Source organism: Aethalodelphis obliquidens, unplaced genomic scaffold, assembly GCF_003676395.1.
Source record: "Aethalodelphis obliquidens isolate GAN/ISIS:26980383/991018 unplaced genomic scaffold, ASM367639v1 scaffold91, whole genome shotgun sequence".
Taxonomy (NCBI): domain Eukaryota; kingdom Metazoa; phylum Chordata; class Mammalia; order Artiodactyla; family Delphinidae; genus Aethalodelphis; species Aethalodelphis obliquidens.
Genome location: NW_020838035.1, coordinates 1,517,786 through 1,535,180, shown reverse-complemented (window position 1 = coordinate 1,535,180; position 17,395 = coordinate 1,517,786).

The following is a 17,395-nucleotide window of genomic DNA, read 5'->3' as shown; positions in this document are numbered from 1 at the left end:
AGGCCTGTGTACCAAAAAAAAAATAATAATAAGATCAATAATTCACAATTTCATCAAATATCAAGGCAGGGAATATCTTTACACTTTGTCTTAAAATACTTGGATTACAGTTGAATTGCTTAAATTGGAATACAAAGAAATCCCATAAATTGTGAAAAACTAAAACTAAACTAAACTAAAACAAAATAAATAAGAACAGTAGAATAGAATAGAATAAATAGAATAAAATAAGTGCGACTAAGAATAAAACAAGAATAAATAAAGTTAAATAAATAGAATAAAGTAGGAATAAAGTAGAATAGAAGAGAATAAGATATAACAAATAAAAATGGAGGTACTTCCCCGGTGGCGCAGTGGTTGAGAATCCTCCTGCCAATGCAGGGGACGCGGATTTGAGCCCTGGTCCAGGAAGATCGCACATGCCGTGGAGCAACTAAGCCCGTGCGCCACAACTACTGAGCCCGTGTGCCGCAACTACTGAAGCTCATGCGCCTAGAGCCCGTGCTCCGCAGCAAGAGAAGCCACTGCAATGCGAAGCCCGCGCACCGCAACAAAGAGTAACCCCTGCTCGCCGCAACTAGAGAAAGCCCGTGTGCAGCAACAAAGACCCAACACAGCCAAGAAAAATAAAAAAATAGAAGAGAACAAAATAAAATAAATAAAATGATAAGGTTCCTCATCTCCCGGGACGTGTGAATCTGCTCTGTTAATGTTTTCAACACACAGCCCGTCAGGAACCGTTCATTAATAATCACACGTGGAGAGCGCTCCAGCTGCCGTGCTTATTTGCCTCGAAACTCCGTTTCCCATCTCAACACTCCCTCAGCTTAGCCTATTTCGGGGTCTCCCACGTGTCTTTGAAGGGTCCCCAAGTTTCAACCCACTAATGGCCCTAAAAATCAGTGTGAGCAAAGGCGACTTTCACTCCATGAAAATGAAAAGGACACCCATATACTTTTTCATTTTCTAATGACGAATTCGACTTTTTCAAAAATGGGTCATCCAGCATCTGGAAGACATTTGGTATCACCGGCCACGTAAAAATCATATGTCCCTCGTCCTCTGGAGCTGGCCTGTCTGGCAGCCAGTGTGCTCCGGTCAGGGTGACACCGGGCCTAAAAGGGAATGAATATACGTATATGTACAACAGAATCACTTTGCTGTACACCTGAAACTAACACAATATTGCAAATCAACTCTACTCCAATATAAAATGAGTTAAATTAAAAATTTAAAAAAAAATTTTTTTAATCATAAATTAAGTAAAATGTGTCTCAGGGAAAACTCCAGGTCCGTTTTTTCCCTCCGACCGTGGTGTTAAAAAAAGATATTCATTGGTCTAGAAGGAGCACCCTTCGCTTGGGGTCAGGACAAATGAAGGTACTTCTGCACGGCCGTGTTGGTTTGCTTCGCTACCAAGCGGAACGCAAGCGAAAGCTATACCGAAGCAGCAGAGGCCCTCTGCACCCAGATGCCTGCCCGCTGCCCCACCCCGGCCGCCGCTCAGGCTTCCCGCCGACACTTCTCGCTTCTGCTGTTTTGTTTTCACCTTCTCCATGGAGATCTTGTGCAGCTCTAAATCGGGCTTTTTTTTAACCACAAAGAATGAAGGGCTGAAGATTAGTAAGATTTCCTGCCCCGGTGCAGGTTTTGTTTGCAGGAACTGAAAAATGTTAGATCGGGGAGCAGATGGAGGTTTTAAAAGCTTCTTACCATTGCCATGGATTTTTTTTTTTTTGAGTTTTTTTCTTTAAGCAACTTTATAGTAAGCATTGATATTTCAAATCTTATTCCTTCTTAGGAATCTTTTGTCCAAAGAACAAAAAGAAAAATTATTCTTTTTTTGATCAGAATAAAGTTCACTCTATCGTGCAGTTTCTATATGTATCTATTTGAATCCTTTGCAAATTGAAGATACATTAGGGTGATCTCTATAAACTGAAGATATTTTATGGTATCTTAGGGATTTTATTTTTCCTATATTTTGAGTATTTTGTTATTTTATCAGCCACAGATATTTTTAAAAACACAGCACAGACCCAGAGGCAAAAAATAGCATGTGTCTCACCGGAGACTGCCCCAGTGCTGGGCAATTCTGTCTCTGTTCATCACCCCCATCTTTACCCTTCTGCCCAGCGCATAAGAATAAGTCATCCTATTCCTAAGGGCACGCTCCCCAAATAGATGAGACGTGCTTCAGACCTGAAGACCTGAACCTTCACACACTCATCTCAAACCTGAAGAAAGTTGGACACAGTCTAGGACCGTCTGCACTGGAGCGTTGACAACCACGTCACTGGCGAGTGGAGTGTGTCTTCTGCTTTGCATGGAAGGGATGGTGCCCGTGATGCTTTCTTTCAAGATGCAGGAAGAGAATATTGCTTTATTCTTCCCCTTCCTGGCCCTCCATAGGACCCCAGGTACAAGGAGACCAGAATACCTTTGTCTCGTGGAGACTGGCATGGCCGCCATCACACATATGGCACTCAGTGGGCACCTCCATCCAAGCCAGATCCCACACGCCACTCCAAGTCTTGTAATTCACATGAAGGCAATAGATGTAGGCAACCTCTTCCTTCCTCCAAGGAGGAAATCTTCTTTTCTTTTCTTTTCTTTTTGTTGCACCACAAGGCATGTGGGATCTTAGTTCCCCGACCAGGGATCGAACCTGTGCCCCCTGCAGTGGAAGCTCGGAGTCCTAACCACTGGACCACCGGGGAAGTCCCAAGGAGGAACTCTTTCCTTCTTCTCACACCTCAGCAAATGCGCCCTGCCATCTCTCTCTCCTCCCCGCTACATCACCCTAAATCTCTCTCTTTCTCTCTCACACACACACACATGCTCGGTGGGGCACGGTGAGGCTCGGTGCTTATCCGCCAGAAGAATGTATGAATGAGTTGACAAAGATGACCCTTGGTTATCTTGCATAGCCTTCCATGAACTCGTCACCATTGGGTTCCTCGTCACCTTCACACTCGCGTCTGCCCATCATCCAACCCCCCGGCCTTCAGGACACATGGTTGCAATTCTGTTCTGGTCCTCCTTAAATCCATCCTTTGCTCCCAGAGCAAACGTTCTGAAATGAAAATTCACCCCTTTCTTGCTGACCGCATCCCTTAAAGTGATGCTCCCTGACGTCACTCACGAGGATTTGTCTCCTATGCCCTCCCTGTGTGCCCCAGCCATCCCTTTCTCCTGTGTGTCCACCTCTGGGCTGCTTCTCTGAGACAGGTTAGCTCGGTAGCTATCTGTGCAACGTTTGATTGGATGAATGAGTCGCCAAAGCTAGCTCTCCAAAGAGGAAACAGAAATGAGCTTCCTGAGACTTTTTGGAATCCTCCTGGGTGGCGTGGACCCAGGCCCTGAGCCTCACTCTCTCCTCAATGCTTGCTTGTTCCAGGGTATTCTTCCCTCTGGGGCTATGCACCGCGACCAATGTCGATAGGTGGAAGGGATTCATCATAAACGTTTATAGTAGACGCCCTTGATTGCCTTCCCATCACTCCACACTCTGATTCTGTGCAGGTGTCCATGCCTCTTCCCCTGACACAGGAGGTAAGACCCCTGCTTCTCACCTTGGCTGAGAAATGGGTATCACCCACAGAGCTTTCCACCCCCAGGATGTCAGCTAAAATTCAGGCACGATTAAAATGACAACAACAGGCTTCCCTGGTGGCGCAGTGGTCAAGAGTCTGCCTGCCAGTGCAAGGGTTCCAGCCCTGGTCTGGGAAGATCCCACATGCCATGGAGCAACTAAGCCCCTGTGCCACAACTACTGAGCCTGCGCTCTAGAGCCCACATGTCACAACTACTGAAGCCCGCGCACCTAGAGTCTGTGCTCCACCTCAAGAGAAGCCACCGCAATGAGTAGCCCACGCACCGCAACGAAGCGTAGCCCCCTCTCGCTGCAACTAGAGAAAGCCCGCGCGCAGCAACAAAGACCCAATGCAGCCAAAAATAAATAAATAAAATAAATAAATTTAAAAAATATGACAACCACCATCACCGTCCTCTCGGGGAGACCACAACCGTTAATGGTGCCCTTGCTGAACAGGTGATGACCAGCCTCTGTCTGTGGGCAAAACTGAGCTTGAACATCTCTACCTTTGAAGCCACAGTGATTGACTGTGGTCTGGAGGAAAATGGACCATCCTCAGGATACGGAACATCTTCATCTCCATCACACATTCACCACACTAAAGAGAAACCTTTGGAGAGAATCACAGATGCCCACATTCACAACACGGAAGCTTTCTGGTCACACAGAAGTGAACTCAGTCATGCATTCATGACCTCCTCGTCATCACTGCATTTGTACAGAAGGTGGAAATGCAACTCTGAACAGAAAGACGACTGAAAGTGTTTAGAGGAAGGGTTCATGCAGTTCCTGTTTTCTGGTTAGAACTGTATTTCCAAATCCCAAGGAATCGACATTTCTTAATAATTGTGGGTCTCTTATGTAAAGCAGAGCTTGGGTTGCTCTGATAGATGTCTAATTTCCACATGAGAACATCTCCACATTTGTTCTAGGGTAAGGTAGCTCTTCAAAAAGCAATTGAGGTTTTAATGTATTTTAAACAGCACTGAAATTCAGGCTGGCATGTCCCCGGTTGGGTCCAGTGGGGATGGTTCTAGGTCAGCTCAAATTTTGGGTCAGGGAAGAGTATTGTTCTGAAAGGCAAAACAGCCCACTAGCTCCTCTTAGAAACTGATATACGAATAAAGCAGAGGTATGGGAATTGCAAAAGAAGCACACTCTATTCCCAGTTCTCTTCCACTTTAGGTGAATATAGAAAAGAATTGCAAATTTTCACACGTGCCCACACAAATGTACACTAGATACTACCAAGGCTATACAGTTTTGCCCCAACATGAGATCCATCTGCTGTTAGAAACCAACGTGGCATTTCCAAACCTATGCTACAGTCAAGGTCTTCAAACATGTGTGTCATCTTAAAATCGGGCAGCAAATCCTACGAGATTGACTCCCAAGTCTAAAATCCAGCTACATAGGGGACTTTCAAAAATCCTGAATGATTTTTCCCAGCTGTCAAACATGCTTCAATTCACCTGGGCAACTGGTAAATCATGGTTTCATTTGCTGTCAGGTAAACCCTGTCATGCATTTAGAGATCCGTTAAATTAAAGCATCTATAGGCATGCTAACCGTGATAATTTTGCTGTGGTGATGAGCATAAAGGATACTTTAAGATATTTGAAAGTCCACTGCAGTGATATGAAAATACCTGTGATTATGAATGGTCACAAATCCACAGGCAGCTCGAATACTGTTGTGGTCTGTTGCCTGTGTCCATAAGTTAGTGCGCACCATGGGGGAAAAGAATACACACACTGACTGAAAAAGCTGGGTCTCCTGGTCCATGTTCTGTCTTTCTTAGTGCACGGTGGGGTGATACCCCAGGGACAGGCTAGAGGCAAAGACATCCCATTGCCCACTTGGGATGGAAAAAGAGCTGGAAGATTCCAAAACTAGGACAAAAAAATGCAATTTACTGGGGCAGGGAAATGGCATCCCAGCCCCCCAACTCTCCCAGGGCCTCGTTTCATTGGTTGGTCGCTCAGCTGCCCCGCCAGCCACTCGCAAACTCAGCTGGTGTGGCCCTGAGTGCCACGTGCCTGGCTTCTAGGAGAAACCAAACACTCTGACCCCACTTTCAAACACTCGGAGACTCTGTCTCCAGCCACCCCGTGGGCAGTATAGACAACCCTCCCTACCCCGCCTTGGTTTGGCGGTGAAAGGGCAAGGAGTCATGTGCCCAGTGGGGAGGAAAGCATGTTCAAATGTGTTTGCAGACAGGATGTAAACGACCAGCAATTTGAGTGACTTTTGCAAAAATGTCCTGCAGTGGGCTGTGCCCCGCGGGGTTCCCACTCAGGCGGCGGCGCCTTGTCAGCGAGCTCTGAACAAGGGTCCCTGTGTCAGGAAGTGGCTGATGCCAGCAGGGGCAGCTCACTGGCAGGAAGGAGAGGATGGAATGGGTGAGGGAAGGCATCTGTGCATTTGTGGGGCGGGGACTCCCACAAACAGCCCCGGAAGAGAAACCCGAGCAGCCCATCCTAGAGTTTCAAGTGTGGTCCAAAGAGATAGGAGGTGGTGGGCAGGAAGGGGTTCCCAGAGAGGCTCAGGCTGCCCCCCCTTCCTCTGGATACTGAAGAGCCACATGTCACAGAGGAGGAGAATCCCAGAGACTTCCACTTGACAAAGGAGGTGAGGGAGACCGAGGACAGTTCAAGGATCTGGGGAAGATCACTCCACAGAGGAGACAGCTGGGCTCACCGCCCAGGGTTACTCTACATCTGCACCGGGTTTTCTCTGGACACCAGGAGGCTGGGAAGAGGGCCCCACGCTGACAAAATGACACAGGCCTGGAGGTGTAATTCCCCCTTTCTGACCCAAAGGGGGAAATTCTGGCTGTCACTGTTATAAAGCTACCTTTGTCTCTCTATCTGTTGATCCACCCGTCCAGCCATTCAAACTCCACCCATCCATCCACTCGTCCATCCACCATCCACTCAAACACCCATCTGTCCATCCATCCATCCATCCATCCACCCATCCATCTACTCAAACACCATCCACCATCCACTCAAACACCCATCCATCCATCCATCCATCCACCCATCCATCTACTCAAACACCATCCACCATCCACTCAAACACCCATCTGTCCATCTACCCATCCATCCATCCATCCATCCACCCATTCATCTATTCAAACACCATCCACCATCCACTCAAACACCCATCTGTCCATCTATCCATCCATCCATCCATCCACCCATCCATCTACTCAAACACCCATACATACATCCACTCAAATACTCATCCATCCATTCACCCATCCATCCATCCATCCATCCATCCCTCCCTCTCTCCATCCCTCCTGCCCAGCACATGGATCCCTAGGCAACTCCTGTTGACATCCCCCTAGCCACAGCCCTACCTGCTGCTATGCCCACATCCTAATCCCTGGAACCTCTGGATATGTTATATCATGTGGCAATGGGAATTGAATTAACATTCCAGATGGAAGGAAGGTCGCTGGGACAGGGAGATGTACCTGGATGACTCAGGTGGCCCAGTGGAGTCACAGGCATCCTTATAAGTGAACGAGGGAAGCAGGGGGGCCAGAGTCAGAGAGATTTCAAGATGATACATTGCTGGCTTTGAAGATGGAGGAAGAGGCCCAACAGCCAAGGAATCAGGTGCCTCTTCAAGCCGGAAAAGGCCAGGAAATGCATTCTCCCCTGGAGCCTCCAGAAGGCACCAGCCCTACTGACACCTGGAGTTTAGCCCAGTGAGACCCGGGCAGTCTTCTGACCTCCAGAAGTACAGAAGAACGAACCTGCTTGGTTTTCAGCCACAGAGTTTGTGGCTACTTGTCACAGGAAAAGGAAGGAAACTCACCTAACACCTTTATGTTACTGTGGGAAGGACGTTAAGTCAACAGTTCAAGCCTTGAGGAAGATGCCCCTGTTACCCAGAGGGACGTTTTCCTCTGCTATTGGTTTTGCCGAAGACCTAGGATCTGATGATGGCCGTTGCAAGGATCGTCAGGGGATTAGGAGGGACAAGACGGTGGGTTGAGGTGGGCGGTGGTGGGCACAGAGCTGAGGAGATGCTGGGAAGGCTGGATGCCCGTGTTAAGCTGGAGAGCTATTAGAGGTTGGTTTGAAAGTGTGGCGCGTTCACGGTGTCTGGAGCTGTTCCCTGTGACTGCTGGCAGGAAGGTGCTTTGTCATTATATTCTTAGATATGTCTAAAAAGGCAAAATCTCAACAAAGTCCCAGAGTAGCAGCTGCTGCAGAATTTGTGCACTTATGGGAGGGAGGGGGCACGTCGACGCATTCCTGCCGTCAGGGAGAGCTTCCAGGAAGCCTGGGAGCTGCATGAGCTGTGAAGGTCGGGGGGCAGGGGCAGGGGGCAAAGTAAGGTGAGGCGGTCCAGTGACAGGAAAGAAGCAAGCAAAAGGAGGACTGGCCCCCGCCCAGGGCACAGGTGCACCTGCTGACTAAAGAGTATTTTCACAACCTAAAAGTTGAGAGTTCTGTTTTATTCGGTGGGAATTTTTAAGACTTCAAGCCTGGGGGGCAGCGTCTCAAGTGACCCTGGGAGAACTGCTCCTAGGAGGCGAGGGGGCGTCTAGGATATCTAGGAGTTTTGTAACAAAGGGCAGGTAGTCGGAACGTCAGACGATTACTGTTAATGAAAGAAAACCAAATATGTCAAGTTAAGGACTTCAGCGCTTTTCTATGTATGGGAAGGTGCAAGAGTGTGGGGTCACTGAAAGCATTCCTTTGATAGGCACCTCAGCTCTCTGGGGCCAGGATCCCGTGTTTTCATGTCCTGAGTTTCCTCAGGGCTCACCGCAGGGAGTGGCTGCCGTCTGATGGCTGCTAGAAGGCAGGCATTCTTTCCTTCCTGAGTTCCTTCAGGGCTCACCCTCTCACCTGGCTGCGATCACTGATGACTGTGACATCCTTTGTTTACTGATATGGCCGGCAATATTCCATTTCCCACACCCATGGGGATGGTCCAGCTTAGAAAACCACCAGATGCCCAGGGTCTGCCCAGATTAGCCAGACGTCCACCTTCCTTGTGCTTAGAATCCAATAGAGAAGGAGGCTGGGAACCAAATCTTCAACAGAGTATGAAGTACCTCTGTGCAAACAACAACGATGAGGGGTCTGGGGCTCTGCATGCTTCCAAAGGGGACCCCAGGGGGTCTGGCAGGAGCCCAGATGGGGATCAGAGGGGTTCGCAAAAGGGGAAGCAATCTCTGCGCTGACTGTTGAAGAAGAAGCAGGATTTGTGACTCCAAGGGGAGCCGGAAGGGAGTTTTGGGTGGCGGCATCCCACGTGACAGGCGGGGCAGAGGATGCCGGTGATGCTAAGTGGGGAAAAGAAAAGAGGAAGTGTGGGCTAGGGTGGGGCAAAGTGAGCAGGGTGAGGTGGGGGCGGGGTGCGGGCAGCCCAATCCTGAAAACGTCCCTTTGACTCTTCCCCAGGGCCATCCTTGCTTCCCACGCTCACGGAGTCCCCCCATCCCAGCATGCTCCCCGAGAGCCCCCCCCTCCTGCCCCACAGCTGCCCTTGGCTGGGGCTCTTAAGCTGCTTCTACTGGTGTCCCATCGCTAACGTCCTTCCCTCGAGCATCAAAGTGCAGTGTTTACTTTCCCATCTTGAAAGCAGTCTGCTCATTACAGACAACCAGGAAAACCAAAAGAATACAGTAAATGGAGGAAAACACACACAACACTCACATTTGCCCTTGAAGGAAACCACTGATATCGCTTGCGCTCACCTTCTTGAGGTTGAACTTCTCCATTCATGTAAGTTGCTTAGATACAATCCTATTGTCATACAGGGATCTACATATAAAGGGTTCCCTTTGTACGTAGGTGGCTCCCTCTCTCAGCTGGAGACTCCCAGTGTCTCTCCATCCATGGACCCCTTCATTCTGCTAAGCCGGTGCCCTCAGGAGTCACCACCTTCCTGGATCACCTGCTCCAACAACTTGGTTCTCAAGGACCCAGCCCCACAGCGACCCAGCGCTCCCTCCTTTCCAGGCTCCTGGATCCCATGAATTGTACAGACACCACGTGGTGGGCTGGAGAGTGGTCCCCAAAGTGGTCCCTCCTAATCCTTGGAGGCTGTGAAGGTGTTAGCGTCCCTGGAAAAGGGTGACTCTGCAGATGGGATTAAGTGAAGGGTATTGAGATGGGGAGATGGTCCTGGATTTTCCACACAATCCCAACGGAATCACAAAGGTCCTTATAAGAGGGAGATTTAACCACAGAAAAAAGTGTGCTGATGAAAGCAGAGGTCCGAGAGATGCTCTTTGAAGATGGAGAAAGGGGCCACCAGCCAAGGACGCAGGTGGCCTCTGGAAACTGGACAAGAAAAGGAATGGATTCATTGGAAGCGATTCCAGAGCGTTTGTGACATTGCCAACACCTCCATTGTAACCCAGCGACGCCCATCCCGGACTTCTGACTTCCAGAAGCGTCAGATAATACGTTTGCATTATTTTAAGTGTTGGTAATTGTGACAACAGTGGCGGGAAGTGAAGGCACCTCACTGCCCCCTTTCATCCTTCTGCATCTGCCCTCTCGTGCCATGGTGTCATCCGCTCCCAAAGGCATGAGCCCCACGGACCAGGCACCTAGAGGCAGGGGCTGAATCATAAGAGCTGTTTGGACCCTGTTCTTAGCCAATATTGATTTGTTTATCTCTAAATTTTTATTGGAATATAGTTGATTTACAATATTGTGTTAGTTTCAAGTGTACAGCAAAGTGATTTGGCAATACATACGCATATATATCCATTCTTTTTCAAATTCTTTTCCATTATAGGTTATTACAGAATATTGAGTTCCCTGTGCTCTACAGTAGACCCTTGTTGCTTATCTGTTTTATATACAGTAGTGTGTATCTGTTAATCCCAGTCTCTTAATTTATCACTTCCCCCCCATATTGCCCCTTTGGTAACCAGAAGTTTGTTTTCTATGTCTGTCATTCTATTTCTGTTTTGTAAACAAGTTCATTTGTATTGTTTTTTTTAGATTCCACATACAAGTGCTATCATATGATATTTGTCTTTCTCTGTCTGACTTACTTCACTCAGTATGATCATCTCTAGGTCCATCCATGTTGCTGCAAACAGCATTATTTCATTCTTTTTTATGGCTGAGCAATATTCCACTGTGTATATGTGCCACCTCTTCTTTATCCACTCATCTGTCGATGGACACTTACGTTGCTTCCACGTCTTGGCTATTGTAAATAGTGCTGCAATGAACATTGGGGTGCATGTGTCTTTTCAAATTATGGTTTTCTCTGGATATATGCCCAGGAGTGGGATTGCTGGATGTTTAATCCTTACTTTCCTGCATGGCCGTTCAGCCCAAATGCCTGTCAGCTTAGGACACTGAATAAAGAGTTTCATTCCCAAGTTTCACACCTCCCAGCCCTGGGTATTTAATGCCCCCAAGACCCCAAAGACATCAGAATCTCAGGGCAGGGGAGTGGCTCCCGGCTTCGGTGTTCTTTAAGGTCCCTGGATCACACAGACAGGGCTGGGAGCCACCACGGCCAAGGTGATGTAAGTCTGCAAAGTCACTCTCAGGTTTGAAAGATTAATGGAAGCAGCAGAGCCCGGGGGTGCCTTGCAAGCACCCCTGTTGCTTCCCAGTTGTGTGTGTCATTTGCTTCTTAGGGAAGCAGAAGGTTCCCCGGGTGCAGCCCCTGGGGTGGGGTTTCCTTGGGAACCAGCTGTCGCTTCTGGTGAGCATCCTTCTGGCCTCAGGAAACTCAAAGCAGCTGCAGAAGCAGCTGGGAGGAAGCGTGATTCATGTTAAATCGGCCGTTCAATGCGGTTTTATGTCACAACGAAGGGATCCACATCAGAGTTCTCGTAGCCTTGCCCATTCCAAAAAGAAGTGGGTGTCCTTTACAAAGTGCAAAAAATGCTTAAACAGGTAAACAGAGCAAAACTATATTTTGTGTCCAAAAATGGACACTTTGTGAGCTGTATGTGCAAATCCAGACCTGGGTTATCCCATTTCCATTACTCTCAAGTTGTGTGTGTGTGTGTGTGTGTGTGTGTGTGTGTGTGTATGTGTTAAACCCTATTCCAAGGATATGAAACATCTGGCAGTAGAACTTTGTGAATAAACATGGGCTAACACACTTGTGCTTTCTGTTGGCACAGGATGGGGGGAAGGAAAGAACAATTTATAAAAGTCTTTTGTTTTAATTCTGTCAAGATGGAAAGGAGTATGCATGAAGGATAAACAATTTTATACATGTTTCAGAAAGTTGTCTCCACCCAGAAAACAAAACAAAACAAAACAGGAACTAGGCCAGCATTTAGAGCTTGAAGTCACTCAAGAATATATCTGACTCATCTCTTAGGCGTTGGCCAAAGAAGGAAAAGCTTAATAATGTATAAGCTATTCCATGCATTTCTAATAGTAAAGGTTTTGATGTTATTGGAGGTCAATTTTCTTGCAGTCAAAGCTGCCATAAAGATGGATTTAGGTGTACCATTTTTAGTAACCATCATGTCTTTTGCAAAGAAGCCAATGCAATCTTGAACAATAAGGATTTTATAAGGAACGCAGACATAGATAAAGAAGCACACAGAGGTCAGAGTCCCCGTCTGACCAAACTCGTGGGTAGATGCGTCCTCCCTCCTCCTCAGTCTCTCTCTGTGGTCAGATTCGTCCGCCCAGCATCTTCCGGTACACGGATGATCCGACCTCCGCCGGCCCCTCCCAGTGGCCCATGTAGACTGATCCCATGATTCTTTTTTTTTTTTTTTTTCTTTTTGCGGTACGCGGGCCTCTCCCTGTTGCGGCCTCTCCCGTTGCGGAGCACAGGCTCCGGACGCGCAGGCTCAGCGGCCATGGCTCACGGGCCCAGCCGCTCCGCGGCATGCGGGATCTTCCCGGACCGAGGCACAAACCCGCGTCCCCTGCATTGGCAGGCGGACTCTCAACCACTGCGCCGCCAGGGAAGCCCAATCCCATGATTCTGAACGACTCCTAACCTCCTGGACTGTTGACATATCTGACACGAACATGGTTGTGGCCCCTTCCCTGGGTCTGGGGAGGATTCAGTAAAACCTGTGTCCAAAGCCTGGTACTCAGGGGGTTCATGATGAGTGTCATGGACCATTCTTCTTCTCTGAGCGCAACGCACCAGCCCACTTAGTTCTAGAGGGTGCTGGGAGCCTTCACCACCTGAGGACAGGGCCCGGCTCTTGGTTCTGCGGCAGCTGGCCTTTGGGTCAGGAGTCTTCAGGGGTGACTACTGCTTCAGCTCTCGGCCCGCCTGTCCCTCCTTCCATGTATCTATCTATCTATAAATCTATCAATCATCTATTTACCCATCCATCCATCCACCTCTCTATCCATCCATTCTTCCACCCATCCATGCATCTCTATCTACCTACCTACCATCTATCTATATCCATCTGTCTATCATCTATTTATAATCCATCCATCATCTATCTCTCCATCCCTCCATCCATCGATCCATCCAGGTTATCCATGCATCCACCCATCTATATATTTATCTCTATCTACCATATTTATTAATTTACTCACCACAAATAACATGGATGAGATTAATTCACAAATTTTCTGGGAGCAGATCTCAAGTTGCTCCCAGCAGATGGCTATCAGAAAAAGAAGGAGGATCTAAAACCCAAATGCGGAAGGACTTCCCTCCCTTCCACAGAGCCTGCCTTGCAAGGCAAAGTGTCCCAGACAATCAGAACCAGAGGGAAGAAAAGAGTTCCTGGGGCCAACAGGGGCTGCTTAGAAGGAGATTTTAAAACCACTTCATTGAGCCTGCGGTCTTTCACCCAATGTTCTCCATACCTTGAAGGGTCAGCGTCAAAACTGAATTCTAGACTCACGGAAAAAGGAAGCTCTGTGAGGTCTCCTTCTGTTTCCAGCTACCCCTGGGAGAGAGGTGCCCTGTGTAACTGCATTCTTCACCGGTAGAGAAAACCATCTGAAACACTCAAGTACCCTGAAGTCAATGCTGAATGTGAATTTTAACATTTAATTAATGTATGATTTGAATAATTAAAAAATAAAATTCAATCAATCAATCACCAGCCATCCTGGCCAGAGGCCAGCTAAGCCACGGCTCTCTCTCTGCTCCTCGACAAACAATATCTCTTGAAAGTTTGCATTTTGTTTGAATAAATTTATTTATTTATTTTTGGCTGGGTCGGGTCTTCGTTGCTGTGTGAAGCCTTTCTCTAGTTGCGGCGAGCGGGGGCTACTCTTCATTGCGGCCAGCGGGCTTCTCACGGCGGTGGCTTCTCTTGTTGCGGAACATGGGCTCTAGGCGGGTGGGCTTCAGTAGTTGTGGCACGTGGGCTCAGTAGTTGTGGCGCACGGGCTTAGTTGCTCCATGGCATGTGGGATCTTCCCGGACCAGGGCTAGAACCCGTGTCCCCTGCCTTGGCAGGCGGATTCTTAACCACTGTGCCACCAGGGAAGTCCCTACATTTTTAATACCATGGACATCACCGCAATATTTTTAAGAGGCTAATGAGAAGTCAAGAGGTTTTTTATATTTTTAATATAAAACAGAACATCTTCTGTCCCTGGGAACATATTTATGAGAAGCACAACCACGTAAAGAATCACCTTTCCTTTGCATGTTAAACCTATTATTATAGTGTTATTTCCCATGTGAACAGGCATGTCTTAAAAGTAATGAGAGTTAATATTTATGGACTGGTTTTTAAGCACCAGGTACTAAGTCCTTTACGTGATCCGATTTTATTTTCACTACAACCCTGCAGAGTTGGTTCCTCACCCCCATGATACAGAGTGAAAGTCTATGTCCCCCCCCAAATTCATATATGGAAGCCCTAACCCCCAACGTGATGGTGTCAGGAGGTGGGGCCTTTGGGGGTGATGAGGTCATGAGGGTGGAGCTCCCCTCAATGGGATTAGTGTCCTTAGAAAAGAAACCCCAGAGAGCTCCCTCGACCCTTCCACCAGGTGAAGACACCATTGATGAACCAGGAAGAGGGTCCTCACCAGATGTTAAATCTGCCCTCGCCGGGATCTCAGACCTCCAGCCTCCAGGACTGTGAGGAATACACTTCTATTATTTATAAACCACCCAGTCTGTGATAGTCTTGCTATAGCAGCCCGAATGGACTAAAGACACCACATTTTAAGGGCTGAGATACAAGGCTGGGACCTGCCGAGGGTCATCCAGCCCGAAGGTGGCATTTGGGTTCTGCCCACAAAGCACGTGAACTTAACCGTTCTGGGATTCCTCTGCCCTTCCTCCCATGACCCAGACGTTGATTTACGTTGCTGTTGGTATACCCACCTCTTGGAGTTATCTTAATATTCATCAAGATACCGCTTTTATGATCATAACGTCCCTTATCAATTAACTTCAGCTGTCACCACCATGGCCACACTCTAAACATCACTTTACCATCATAATTGGAAGTCTCACACAATGTAGGATCTTTCCAACACCACCAATTAGTTTATGTTCCCCCCGTGAAAACACTTCTTGAAAAATAAATGAGCAGGACCTCCCTGGTGGTGCAGTGGTTAAGAATCCGCCTGCCAATGCAGGGGTCACGGGTTTGAGCCCTGGTCCGGGAAGATCCCACATGCCGCGGAGCAGCTAAGCCCACGCGCCACGACTACTGAGCCCGCGCTCTAGAGTCCGCGAGCCACAACTACTGAGCCTGTGTGCCACAGCTACTGAAGCCCGCACACCCTAGGGCCCGTGCTCCGCAACAAGAAAGAGAAGCCACTACAATGAGGAGCCAGCGCACCGCAACGAAGAGCAGCCCCCGCTCGCCGCAACTAGAGAAAGCCCACCTGCAGCAACGAAGACCGAACGCAGCCAAAAAACACAAAAAAACAAAGAAAAACACCTGGGCTCCCAGCAGTGAAAGGCCCTAATCCTAACCACTGGACCGCCAGGGAATTCCTAGAAATAAACATTTAACATTTAATGTGTTAAGCCACTGAAATTCCAGGGCTTCTGTGTTCCCGTAGTGATATCACTGGAAACTCGCAGCCCCTGAGCCCCGCGCTCCTCGGGGTTCCCGGATGCCACTGAGGTTTCTCCGGGGAGGAAGGGCTGCGATGGCGAGCCCCGCGGCCACGACCCCAGTGCCCTGTGGACGGCGCGCCCTCGCGCATGCGGCCCGCAGCCTCACGGAGCCCGTGTGTTCCCATAGTGATTTCACTGGATACGGTGAATGGCTTAAAACACCCCAGTGACGCTGCTCTTCTCATCTGGGGGGAGAAGAGTGCATCACACGTGATCGAGCACCTCCTCTCCTGGGCATATGTCCAGAGACAAATTAAAACTCTAATTCGAGAAGATACGTGCACCCCGGTATTCACAGCAGCACTATTCACAATAGCCAAGGAATGGACAAAGAAGATGTGGTCCATGTATACAATGGAATATTACTCGGCCATAAAAAAGAATGAAATAATGCCATTGGCAGCAACATGGATAGACTTAGAGAATATTATGCTTAATGAGATGTCAGACACAAGTACTGCATGATATCACTTATGTGTGGAATCTAAAAAAATAAACCAAATGAACGTCTGTGCAAAACAGAAGCGGACTCCCATAGAGAACAAACTAATAGTTCCCAGTGGGGAGAGGGAAGGGGGGAGGGGCAGGATGGCGTAGGGGATTAAGAGGCACAAACTATTATGTATTAAATAAGCTACAAGGATATATTGTACAAGACGAGGAATGTAGCCAACATTTTATAATAAAGGGAAGCGGAGTATATTAACCTGTACAAACATTGAACCACTAGGTCGTACACCTGAAACTTACCTAACACTGTAAATCAGTCATGGCTCAGGAAATGGCCAATCGGCCTCAGCCTCTCTCTCCCTCCCCCTTTCCCCAACCCCTCCGTTTCCTCTCTAGAACCCAGCACCACATCACCAAAAAGTTTCCATTATTAAAGAAGCTTAGATGGGGTGAGCGACCTCAGAAATCCCTAACAAAATGGGCACTCTTTGTGCCCTGCTCTGAGCTCTTCCCAAACCCGACGGACGGCAGGTGACACCGTGCACAGCACCCCAGGGGCGGCCGGGCAGGTGGACCCAGGGCGGCACCAGGCTTCCGACAGACGCACGGGCAACAGCAGCTGCGCCTGGAAAAGACCAGGCGGGCAGCGCGCGCCCTGCAGGGCCGGTAGGTGGCGCCATCAGATCGCGGTAAAGGGAATCCGAGCTGCGCCGGTGCCTGCGTCCCGGGAGGCAGCCCCCGAATCACAGCTGGAGTCTGCTGGGCAGCCTCACCCCGCAGGCTGTGCTAGGTCCTCACACACGTGATGACCGCACAGTCATCCCGCCAGGACCCTCCCCATGCTCGAAGGAAACCCTGCCAGGGTGTCACAGCCCCGCCCCGCCCAAACCCTGGGAGGCGCGAGATGCACAAGGTCAGAGGGCGATTAAAGAATAAATACCGTAAACACACTCCCAGACGTAGAACACTAACGCAGGGTTACCGGAGGGGAAAAGGGAGGGGGAGGGATAAATTAGGAGCTTAGGATGAACAGATACGTATTACTGGACCTAAAATCAACAACAAGGTCCTCCTATAGAGCACAGGGAACTCTATTCAGTATCCTGGGACCACCTATAATGGAAAAGAATCTGAAAAAGAATAGATATTTATAGAAGTATAACTGAAGCACTTTGTGGTACACTTGAAACGAACGCAGCATTGTAAACCAGCCATACTCCGATTTAAAAAGAGAGTAAATATTAGACAACGCAGAGCATAGGAGACACTTTGCCATCATGAGTTTTCTGATGCCCCAAGTGGGCA